The sequence below is a fragment of the Ixodes scapularis genome, unplaced genomic scaffold (assembly GCF_016920785.2).
Source record: "Ixodes scapularis isolate PalLabHiFi unplaced genomic scaffold, ASM1692078v2 PGA_scaffold2__306_contigs__length_199485367, whole genome shotgun sequence".
NCBI lineage: Eukaryota > Metazoa > Arthropoda > Arachnida > Ixodida > Ixodidae > Ixodes > Ixodes scapularis.
In genome coordinates this window covers 27,201,724-27,214,763 of record NW_024609857.1, presented here as the reverse complement: position 1 = coordinate 27,214,763, position 13,040 = coordinate 27,201,724, and positions in this window count along the sequence as shown.

Genomic DNA, 13,040 nt, shown 5'->3' with positions numbered 1-13,040 from the left:
TTAAGGGAACCGTTTTTGCACGTCCGATACGGTACGATAGGCCCTTTGGTACGAACTGCGCATGCGTGAGTCTCCTGCAGTAGTGCTTGCGCAATTCCTACCGTATGGCCAATCGCAGCGTATCGGATGTGCAAATACACTTCCCTAAAACTCACTATTAAAGAGTGTTAGGGAACCGCTTTTGCACATCCGATAGGGTATACGACGGTCCCTCCAGTACGAACTGCGGATATGCGAGTCTTTTGTGGTAGCGTATTCGCAGTTCATTCGGGAGGGCCTCCGTCCCGTATCGGATGTGCAGACACGGTTCCCTAAGACTCCCTAATTAAGCAGGACCAAAGAGGGAATCGTCACGGTTCTAGTTGTTTTCGTGGATTTTCTGCAACCGGCTAAACCCAACGCGCGCATATAAAAGCGCAGGTTCGCGGCGCTTTCACTGTGCGCGATTAATTTAATTGGTGATAGAAAACACACAAAGGTGATGAGTTGTTAGATTGACTCTACTCCACTCAAACTATGTCACGGTTCTCTCGACATTGAGTCGAGCAACATTGTCCACGGCAGCGCAACTCGTAGGAATTCGGAGAGCCGTCCAGTTTGTACTTGACGAACCTCCGAACACGCGGTCTGTATTCTCTGATTCCAAAGCTGCATTACGGGCTTCATCGTCACTAAATAAACGCTGGCAAGATCCACAATTGACTCGTAACATGTGCGTACAGTACTAAAATATGCACCCCAAGAAGGTCGCTCATCGTCCCACAGTGGAGTCCATGTCATTGGGGAAAAGCGGGAAACGTCATCGCAGACATGGCTGTCCGAGATGCGCACAAAACGCAGTTAGTAACACCGGTGCCGTTTACTCGATCAGATATAAACACACATGATATTTCAACTCGGAAATGACATCTCGTCGTCACTTTGGAACAATCCCGACAATTGTTACAGACGCCTACATCACGTCGACCCCCACCTTTAATTTAAAGTCCCTCCAGTATACTTTCGCGGACAGCAGAATGCATAATCCACCAAATTTGTCTCGTCGTTCCCTAGCTATAGAAACACGTATCTGCACCTTATAGGCAAAGAGGTTCACTCCCTTAAACACATCCTGTGCCTTTGTGAAGCCTTCAACTTCCCCAAAAAATATATGCGAACGTTCTTAGCCATTCCCGCTGACCAAACAAAACTACGGCGACCTTGCTAGGCCCATAGAAAGCAACATCTGAAAGCCCGAATGCTACCAAGGCACTGAGAGAGTTTTTCGGAACAACTGGCCTGAACAAGCCAACTTTAACTAATCTAGCAGTTATTCTCTCTCTCCTTTGATCTTTATTTTCTCTATTCTTTTATCCCTATTCCCTTTTCCCAAATACGAAGTACCAGACTAGCATCATTAGCAAGGTTGACCTCTTGGTTTTTTTTGTTGTTGTTGTTTTTTACGCTTTTTACCTGATTGACTCCATCTAACCGCAGCATCGGCAGGTGTCGGACTTGAAGTAAAACTGACAATAGGTTCACTCACACCCGTCTTATTCGATAACATGGGGCCGCCATATTCTGGCCACCGCTTCCAAAGACCCGACTCTGTCCTGAAAAGAATTTGGGGTGTTTAGGCACTCTGACTATTGAGTCGCTTTTGGCATGACCAGAACCATCTAGAACATATGAGAGCTCAGTGCTTATATTTACGGGGATGTTGAAACGTAAATCGAACGATCGGTCAAGGTCTGAAAGTAGCATCTGCTTATCCGGTGTTGCAATCTAATGCCATCTCGACATCAGGGCGTTGACCATGATTATTTAGCAGAAAACTCAGCATATGCTTGGGTCATACATTTTTTTACATTTTCTTATTGTGACTTTAGGCTGGCAAATGAGCTTCGACGACTTGCTAGGAAATATGCACGTTTAAATTGATCGTGTGACGTTATCGGCCACAGCGTGCGTTCGTAGACTCACGACTCCCCAACCACACTGCGGCCGCTGGCAAGCAGCCTTAAAGGGATGCATGACCGAAATCTGAACATCAGAAAATAAAGTAGCAGGAGTGATCAACGGGGTCCCGCCATAAATTCCAAAACACTACTCATAAAGATATATGTGGAACAGATGGCCGTACTTTTGTAAAATAAGGATGGGATTGAGTGAGAATCGCGACGTCGCGTTTCCTGAAAATAGTTGAGGAGGAGGGGAAAAACGGCCTTGCTTCCTTCCCTCTTCGCGTCATCGCAGAGTCAAGGCGAGAAGAGGAGGAAACGAGAATGGCGACGTCACGGGCCTTTTTGGCCTTGTTGAAGAGCGCTCTTCTTTCACAAAGAAAACAACAACAACAAAAAACGACCATCCGTTGGAGATATTGCTTTATGAGTTATGCTTTCGGGTTTGTAGCCTCCTGCCTAGAACTTCTGCGTTGTTTCCCGTAATAAACCTTCGGTTCAGCATCCCTTTAAGACGATGCTCTCTGAATGGGCTGGTCCAAGTTGCGTGAAACGAACATCCATCTTCTTTCTTTATTATTCTGTTGGTTTGTTTTATATTTCCCTGGTTTCTACGAAGACTAAGTACACTGATACTAACCTTGGTCGAGTAATCCAGATTTTATCCTGACCATTCAGACGGACGAAATGGAACGTCGAATTTTTGTAAGCGGAACGTTAACCGTAGTCAGGTCACCACCCTTGTCATATTGTGGTCATATAATGTCTTTCGGTCGCGACGTTTTGTGGTTAAAAAAATCATTCTTAGTCCCGTGGGAATGGTCTCAGTTAGTGCGAGCTTTGGCATATTATTCAGCAGGCGAAAATAAGTTAGTTTTGTTACAAAAGAATAAACACAAGTAAAGGTATGTTATGCAAATCTGTCGTTTTCATGTCACGACCCACAATATCTTTTTTTCTTTTCGGGTGTCATACATTTTAAAGATATATTGAACAAAAAAACGGGTTCTCAGAAATAATGCTAGGAATTTTTCTTCCACTCTCGCGTGCCCTACGTTGTGCTTATATTTTTTTTTTTTTTTACTTTCACGAGCCTTGAGCGTTATTACTCTTCTGCCACAGGTTTATACACTTCGGCTAATGTAACACTTGCCGCGAGTAACAGGAACGCGGGAGGTGACCCTTTATTACAGCGGGGGCAGTAGACCTAGTCAGGTTTCTAGGTCCTACGCGGCCCCTTGAAAAGCATTCCGTTCCCAAGTGTCATTTTTATTTTTATGTTTTTAATGTTTTGAAAGTAGGATCGTGTTTGGACGACTTGAGAACTGGACAGAAACATCGTTACCTCCCGCGGACCTCCGCGTTATTTTTTAAAACATCGCCGCTTGACCGTCATTTTTGTTGTTTTTTTGTATATGCTGGCGGCTACTCTGTTTCATTTATATTTTCGTACTACACTTCTTTTCTTTTTTTTACTTCCCAGGAAAACGCGTCCTTTGCCGGAGGAGACAGAGGTTTTTCTTAGTAGCAATCACGTTGCATAGCTGGACAGGTAAATAACCTTCGATTATTTCATTAACGACGGTGTACACTGCGGAACGCAGTTAGCCAGCATAAAACTGCGGTACTTCATTGCAAATTATTGTAACGTGTTAGCGATAACCACTAATGTCTGCTACTTAATATGGGGTCAATAAGAGCGCAATCCATGACAGTGGGATTGATTGAGGGCACGTTTTAATCAATATTTTATCCACGTGGGGTGCTGTTGTGGTTCTTAAATTGGTGGTGGAGAGGAAAAAGAGGGGGTTATGGGGTTATGGGGAACGGGTAGGGACGCTGCCGTCTTTTTCATTAAGATGAGCCTACGGAGGCGGTGGCGCTGTAGCTGTTGGTGGTTTCTCGGGACGTAAACTTGAGCGTGGTGTTCTCGCGGCACTTCAAGAGTTTAAGCCGGTCTGCGACCATGGGAGCTGCTTCGTCCTGAAACTTAAATTGCAGCATGAGTTTTTTTTTTTTTTTTGCTCGTGTCAGTCTTTGTTGAACCTGTTCGGCAAACATTTTTTTTTTTTATAGCATACTATCGCCTGTATTAAATGCTAATGCACTTAATCACCAGGTTAAATGTGCGGAGGACGTGTCTTGTGCAGACAGAACTATTGATCAAAATTACTTTTAAAAAAATGAAACACAACAAAAATAAATTTTAGCGAAAACACTGCATCTGAAACGGTTTGACATTTAAACAACATTCATTTTTATTTTATATGTATTTTATTAATCTAAGAGAGAAGAGCAGAACTTCCGGTTTTCCGAGTGTATTAGCGTACTAAGTTCGGAGCACGTAAAGAAAAAGCTCGCGCTGCAGAACCGGGGGATCCGTGGCTAAATTTTTGCATGCATAAATGACAGAGATTAACATTGTTCCGGTGTGGTGTAGCCACGACTGCAGGATCAACTTTAAAGACCTCATGTTAGCAGTCGCACAGCGCTATCCCACGGCTCCACATTGAGGCCTAACCATCCATTATTTGAACTTCCATGCTACAAATATAACTTTTTTTATTTCTACTCTTGGTAGCTCTACAACGCTCTGGGGGTCACGAAAGGTTATTGTGATCACGACTGAAGCGTGACGGTTTGATTAAGGGGTTAGCGATAGACAGGTTCGAAAACCCTCGCCTAACAAGCGCCTAGTACACTTTCTCTTTTGTGAGCCGCATACAAGTGTTCTTTTTAGAAGTCCCTACACACTTCAACAAAAACATACTCGTTAACTCTATTTATTTGAGCGCTCTCAAACTTGTTTTTCCTGCATGTCAGATATCCAGAACTCTCAACTGTCGATACAATAGTGATAGCCTAATGATCGGCTTCCGCTATAGAATGTAATTTTGGCTTCATCTATTTAAATTCGTGATCCAAAAATATTAACTGGATCTCGCTTTTGTGCCACAGTTGCCACATGGGGCTTCAGTTTAGCCAACCAAAGTTACCAGACCCTTTGATTTTTTCTCTGCGCTGCGCGCCCACGAAGCTGCGGTGTTATCCGTGTTTACTTTGTCACTTTTTGTTTCTCATTTCAGACACTTCGAGATCGGCGTTTATACACGCAGAGGCGTCCCAATGTCACGGAAAGAACGACGCGGGAACATAATTAGCACCGCGCCAGCCACTGCGGAAGTGATTGTCAGAAATGTCACAATTCAGGACACACCAATAGGCATACGCACCGGATTAAGAGATCGTAGCGAGCGGTTCGCGTCTTACAAAAATGTGCAACCATCCTTATGCCATGCTTCCGCGTCGTCCGACAGAAGCTGGAGATAAACACATAGATTGCTCGTCTTAAGATGAAATAAAAATAAAAAGTCCCGTGCAAGTAAGTTCGCGGCTCTTCAAAGAGCCGTGCCGCCGAAACTTTGAACCCCCACTCAAAACGACCGTCAGACACGCTTTTACAACGACGCAGTGGACGTCCCCTTGATGGATAATAATGAACGCGTGTCTCGCGTCTGGTGGAGGAGCAGCTGCATGGTTATATATGTATGTAAATAAGAATAAAAAGAAGCTCATTATCCGCTTGTTTTTAATTAGGGCCACGTCTCGTAAACGTGGGAACTCTTCGAGAAGATGCTTCGCTGTTCCCGCTTTCCGTGTGGCACTTTTCTTTCCTTTTTCTTTTTTTTTTTAGATGGCGCACGCACGTATTAGTGTTATCCTCTCTGACTTGCCTTATTTGCTCCTCTTTTAGGATCTTCGTTAGACTACCGAGTGTTCGGAGACAAAAATGGGTAGGGGTCCGCAAATTTTAGCGTCGACTTAAACTTACGCTTGTCTGTGATTTCATTTTGTATGTGTGTGTGTGTGTGTCTGCGCGCGCGCTCTATCGTGTGTGTGCGTGTGTATCTGCAAAGAAGGAGGTGGGGGAAGGCCGAGTGTGCCTTTGTTCCAGCGACGAAAAGGAACGCATTTGTTTTACGATGAGCGGCGTTCGTGAATTCAGTGAAGTGGGACGCGGGGAGGGGTCAAAAGGAAGATTGCTCTTTTGGGTTAGACGCCCCTTCGCAGTTCCGAACCCGGTATAACCGAGTCGAGGGTTGTTGAAAATAAACGAGTGCGTACACCGACTACGCACCACGCTCCGCGTTTAGAGGTAGTTTGCTGAGTAGAATTAGGTATGCCCTTTTGACCAGACTTACAAACCAAAAAAAACTTAAAACTAAAAAAAACAAGAAAAAACTCGATGTACCCAATTATGTGTGGGAGGTTTTCCGCAACGCCGCTTTGTGCGTGACATGCAAATTGGTATGTGTTGTTTTTTGTAAGTGAGGCATTTTTGTTGAGGATCTTATTTGTTTGCTGTAAAAGACTATCCCACGCTTTGCAGAAGTTCGACGCTTGAAGTGCGTTTTCAAACATTCCGTGTGGGAACGGAAAGTGGTGCGGGGCTCCCAGCAAACCTGAATGGGACAACTGCGGATTATCCAGGGGTCGCCGGCAGTCTAAGGCTAATTTGTTTAAGGGCCAGGTAAGCTATGCGAATATAGATACAATGGCTCTTTATAGTAATAACACCGATGCGATTAGGGCAGTAATATATATGGTGGGAGTGTTAGAACAAGAAGGAGCTTGTCCGTTAAGTTATGAGTAGAAATAAACGAGAAGGTTTAATTGTTAAAGTAACTGTAAAAACAAAATTGAAGCGAAGGAGTTAGTCGGGTGGGTCTATCTTAGCTGTAGTGTGTTTTTGCTGTTTCTGTTCAATGAAAGGAGTCCTCATGAACGCCCACAGCTCTTAAGCCTTCTAAAATGACTTAAAAAGTAGTCAGATCTCGAGTCTAGTTTTACTTTCCGGGAAAACGCCTCTGTTTTATTGCCTACCTTTCTCATCGTCTCTGTGTGTGAAATGAAAAAGTGAGAAAGCAGCAAGACGCGGGCCCAAAATCAGACTGTTTATTTCCCGTGGACCGAAAGAAACAAGGTGCCGATCCGAAAGTATGCCTTCAACTTGAGCCGTAAACGCACTATAGACATGATAGCGCGTGTCTAGAGAAAGCAAAAACATACGCGAACTATTCGGGTCTCGCGAAGTCCAGTTGGCCTGCTTTTGAGAGCGCCTTTTGAGAAGTCATCTGCCAGCGAAGCGTCAGCACTTCTTCCGGGAGGAGCGAAGAGGAGGTCGGCCCGAAATGAATGCGGAGGAAAGAACGCGTAAAGAGGAATGTATCTGTCTCTTCTTTCGAGAACGTTCGCTTCTCGTTCTCGTCCCCCCCCCCCCCCTCTCTCTCTCTCTCTCTCTCTCGTGAGCGCACGCGGCAGAATCTTGCATTCATTAATCTCTTGTCGGCTCTCCACGACAGGTGGATTGAAAGGTGCTGCCGGGATGAGAAACTTTGGGTGTATTTTTGGGCCCCCCTGATTCTACTCTGTTTCCACGTAACTTGACAAGGGAAGAAAGCAGCAGCCACGCAGAGTGAGCCCATTAGAAGCGAGGCACGTGACGGGTCTTTATATGAAAAATCGGTCTCCGACGTCAATCTTTGGCGGGTTTCACTCCACCGCTCTGATTGGCTCGCGGGGGCTGCCGCTTACGTGTTTTGCCAAGTTGTGTTGAAACCAAATGTGGCGCCAGTCAGTCTTACGCTGACGCCAAACTGACGTCTACATTCGTGAGTTTGTGCCCTGGGGGAATCGGCTCCGTATTTTAATGGCCGCGCGTTTCCGTGTCGTTTCGCCGTCAGCACAAGCGTCTCGTGCCCATTAGCGGTAAACAAAGGGGATATATTCTGCCGAGAACCGATTTCTTTCCTTCTTTTATGTTTGTAAGGCCGTGATGAATGTCAGACGATCAAACTTTAAACAAATGTAAGCACAACCTAAAAAAAAATGGAATTTAGAACGACATGGGGACACAACCGCTTCGTTCTTCCTCTCCGACCGATTGCACGACCTCATGCATTTCTTGAGTGTGTGTGGGGGGGAGGGGGGGGGGGGGGTGAGGTTACCGTTTATATTTGCCGTACCATGGTTCGTGGAATAAAATATTTTTGAAACGCCACCGAGTTAAACGAATTCAATCTACTGAGTAAACTCATATTTTATGTGCTCTTTTTTTTTTTTTTTTTGCCCAAACCTGCACGGGGGAAGAGGTTTAGAGGATTTTGCGGTTTTACGTAATGGGGAGAGCAAGTCGTCTGCTTCTTGCGGAGGGGTGCGGTGACGTCAGAACGACGCCGAATTCTGATTGGCTTGGATTTGCAGGATAGTGGGTAGACCTCCACGCTTGAAGCTTTAAGGTATGTTCACTATTTTCATTTTTAGAGCGCAGCTCTTAGGCGCCCGTTTCCGGCTTGAGCGGCGTCGCCGTCGGCGTAACCGCGCGGTGCATTATGGGTGAATTTCCCCGATAAATTTAGCGGAAAATTTTCCCCGCTAAATTTAGCAGAAAATGCTCCCCCTAGCGGAAAAAAATTTCCGCTACATTTAGCGGAAAAAACTTACCCCGCTAAATTTAGCTGAAAACATTTCCCCGGTAAATTTACCGCAAAACATTTCCCGCTAAATTTAGTGAGAAAATTTCCCCGCTAATTGTAGCCGAGAGATTTTCCCGCTAAATTTAGCGGAAAATGTTCCCCTAAATGGGGGAAAAGGAGGAGGGGCAAATACACATCTCTGTAACTTCCTCTCCTCCTCCTCAAAAGCTGCGCTCTACTTCGGCGTTACAGGGGATGGTAAACGTCTTTCATTTTTTTGTTAGCCAATGAGGGTTTGGCATTCTGACATCATCGCCACCCCCTGTACAAAAAGCAGACGAACTTTCTCTCCTCATAGACACTGGAAAGGCCTTCTAACTTTAGAAAAAAAACTTTATTTTTAGAGATTATTATACTTACTATTGCGACCTAGATTTTTCTGTGAATTCTGAAACTGTACAAAGCAACAGGAAGCTCCTTTCCCAATGCAGAGATGACGAGCCGAAGCGTATCCTGTTGATATAGTGCGAATCAAAATGTTTTCATGTGAACCCTTCAGCTCGTCCGGCAAAAGAAGTTACGTCCTCCTTTTTAGTCTTTAGAGCGCGGTTCTCAGGCGCTTGTTCCCGTGTATCGTAGCGTCGCCGTCGCCGTCGGCCTAACCGCGCGCGTTGCATTATGGGACGTTACAGACCTATGCACCAATTTAATTCCCAGTTAAATTTAGCGAAGAAACTGAATTGATTTGTAGGTCAGTCAAATCCTAATATTGCAACATTGCGCATTCAGTTTCCCCGCTAACTTTAGCGGTAAAACTCTGGGCGGATAGGAGGGTATAAAGGACGAGGAGGAGGGAAGTGTCCTCCGTACCCTCCCCTCCTCCTCCTTATGTAAATGATATTAGAATAAATAGTTAATATATATAAATAGAAATATAATATATATATATATATATATATATATATATATATATATATATATATATATATATATAATTTATATTATGTACGCGGGCGTGCGATGTTTATATTTGTAGATACGAATATTTCTTCCTCAAATTCTTTAGCACGGTATAGCGCAAAACCAAAAAACCTCAAGAGCTGCGCTCTTATTACGCATTACAGATATATAAACGTCTTTCAATTTTTGTTTCTCTTTATTCTAATCCTTTCATATTCTCAAGATCACCACTCAGTGGCTTTCTCAGGAAAAAAAAAACAACAACAAAAACATCACCAAGCATCAAATATTGTTTTATTATTCTTCTTATTGTTTTGATCGCCAGACTACGCGTATATGCCACCGCCAAATTGGACATGCAGAGATGGAAGAGAGACGTCTCCAGTCCCGCCGCGCAGCGAAAGTTCCATGGCCTCGCATTCGACCACATTTATAGAACAGCGTTTGGTTTCGAGCCTTCATTCTGGTGGCCGTGCGCGCGCGTACCTATCATGAGTCACGGCGAATTCTCTCCGCATTAAAAAAATAAAAAATAAGAAAGAAAAGGTCGGCTCATGGAACACGCTGCCCAAAAGACTCGCAGAGAAAGGTCATCCTCCATTCGTCCGGCCAGAGTCGCCGCAACCATCATATACCTCACGGTCGAATTTGAGAGATGGCAAATAGAACTGGCGGAGTTCCCTAATCGTTGCGGTCGCTTCAAAGCAAGGACCCCGGCACTAAAAAAGGATTTTATTTTCATCGATTGTTTGTTTTTCTTTTATTTTCTGCCGCCTTTAAAGCCGGTTTATTGCAGAAGCGCTTTCGCGTAAAGTTCCCTCTTCCTCTGGGGACCCCAGGACCGGCGATCGAAACGTTGAATTCGGAGGAAGTGATTGGATTTCGCCGGTCTATAGCGCGCCCCCAGACGTCCAAGAAAAGAGTTCCTGGTGGTCCGAACCGAGACGGCGTTGTTTTGTCCTTGACTAAGACGGCCGACGTGCGCAGGAAAATGAGAGGTGGGAAAACACTGTCATTGTACAACAGGGTCGAATGCCACTACCACGGTCGACTTGTCCGCCGACTGCCTTGTTCCTTCTTTTGTTTACACGGGCTCCCTGACACCCGTTGTTATCCCGGCTGTCGCGCGTTAGCGTCCCCCTGCCACGGGAAAGAGCGTAACTTTAGAAAGTGGAATGGCTTTTGTAACTGAATTGAGAATAGCGTCATTCTTTCTCTTGTGGCGAAATTGAAGCTGATCTGATGTGTCGAGCTTACTTCGCAGCGTGCGGTGTGGACAGACATGCTGCCGATGCAATGTCAACGAAACACCACGACAGTCTTTTGTTTTCGCTTTTTGTTATAGATTTTTTTGGGTCATTTGTATTTTAACGCGACAGCAAATCGTGGACGCGAAAATCCTGATTAGTCGATAGGGTCATGACGTCACAGCCACATGACCTCGCGTGGGAATTTCAAACAACCCACAACGCGCACGTGAAACGTGACGTGAAGTGTGAATTAAAGTTATTAAAAGCATGTTATGTTATGCGAATTAAAGGTCGGAGCATGTCCCAAATGATTTCACTTCATAAGGTATTTAATTTGCCGTAAATGAAAATTTAAGGAAATTTAGGTGGGATTCGAGCCCACAACCTTTCGGTTGAGACTCAGACACGCTAGTGACCACGCCACCGTATCCGCCTCATGCCCTTCCTGCTCATTGGCAGGAGGGGCATGAGAAGCGAATGAGGGGGCAATGCGAACGGAGACCGAGAACACTATCGCGTTCCACTCTTAAATACGAAGCTTAGGTGTCCTTTGATTTTTTTTTTATTATGAAGTGGAGCGCGGTAGCAAAATATTTTTATTCATTGGAGGTAGCTGTATAAATTTTGGTTATTTAAAATATTTCAGAGCTTACGAATACCAGGAACAATTTCGGGGGCGCAGAACTCAGACAATTACTATAATTGAACACACAAAAAGTTGTCCGGTAAATCTAGACAAATGTTGTTTTTGTTGGTTTTTATGAGCTTCACAGATTTGTTTAAAAGTGAGCCGTGAAACCTAGACGAATGCGGTATATTCAAATAAATTATACGACGAAGGGGACATATTATAGGGTCTTTCCACACCGAACGATCCAGGATTAAATTCGCCTTTCCGGATTCGGTCTAAAAGCTTGTACGTGTTATTGGTGATGTAAAGATACCTCTTCCAATATATATTTGCTACACTTAGCTTTTTATTTTGTTTTAAGACCATTTGAATTTTGCAGAAAACAAACCCCAAAGGGTAAAAAAAAATCGTTTGTTCTTAAAAAAAAGAAAAGGATTGAAACAAGAGTGCGAAATAAACGCCTCTTTTAGTAGGTAAACATATTGTTCTAAATTCTACTATATGTTTTGCCACGTATTTCTCAATGTTTGGAGGGATCAGATGCGTTAAAATTGTCATAAAATGCTGATATTTACCTTTTATTTTGAAAACCATGATACCATACGAAAATTTAAACGTATGTGTGTCCGTAGTAAGGGAAACGAGGCATATTTAAAAATTGTTTGATAAAAAATTTGTTACTGTGTTTTCTAAAATAAACGTACAATATTGAGAAAAACGCAAAATACTCAAATATAAAAAAAAACTCGTAAAACTTGTTGGTTTATCTACTCAGGGGTTATCGAGAGTTTAGAATTGACAAAATAAACGAGCAAATTTACAAAACAGCATTTTTTAAGCAAAAAAGCAAATTTTGAATTTTGCGAATTTCCAGTATTGAAAATCTGTAAATATAAACTGTTTTCAAAGCAGAACCAAAAGGTGTTCGGTATAAAACTGCATACTTTACGCCTAGATGTAGCTTGTACCCAAGACAGCAAACGAGCAAGGTTTGAATGAAGTATAATTTTTTAAAGGCGAGAAAACATTTTTCGTTTTTAACATTGGCCCCCGTGCAACTCCGTTTTTCCATATATGCAACGGGGTTGTATGGGGCCAATGTTAAAACATATTTTTATATGTGTAATGACTCTATAGTCACTCACTGACTTTATAGGAAACAAATCGTCAGAGTAAGTCGAATAATGAATCAAACGTGCTGATTAACGTTTTCAATGGAGCAATTAAATATACAGTTCTAATTAGAAACTTGCTGAGATTTACCGATTTTTTTTTTTAAGTCGTGAAACCTATAATAATGCGGTTTAGGCAAATGAATTATAGAACCAGGAAGGCATGATATGGGGGGGGGGGGGGGGGGGGGGCGGGGGGGCAAATTCTCACGACAAGAGATATAATTAAACATTTTTTTTATTATTAACTGTTGTCTGAGCTTTTTTTCTTCGTCACGTATACGTAGAAGGAAACAGCGTCAATGCAAAGATAGCCGTCTCATTGTCAACATACACAGTGATAGAGCAGCGATCCTTGATGCGTTTCTTCAGCATTGAACGTGCTAAACTAGTTAAATGCAAATGGCTAGGGTAATCGTGGAACCTTACATGAAAAGGGGAGTAACAGTGACCAGTACTTCTCATTCAGATCTGCTAAATCTCGCCTTCGCCTTGCAATCACTAGTAAACAACAAGGGCTTCTACTTCACGTGTATTGTAGCAGCATGACAACGCCTAATTCCATAGACTGCCCTACCAGTTCAACGGTTGCGGCAGTCCAGGATAGTAAA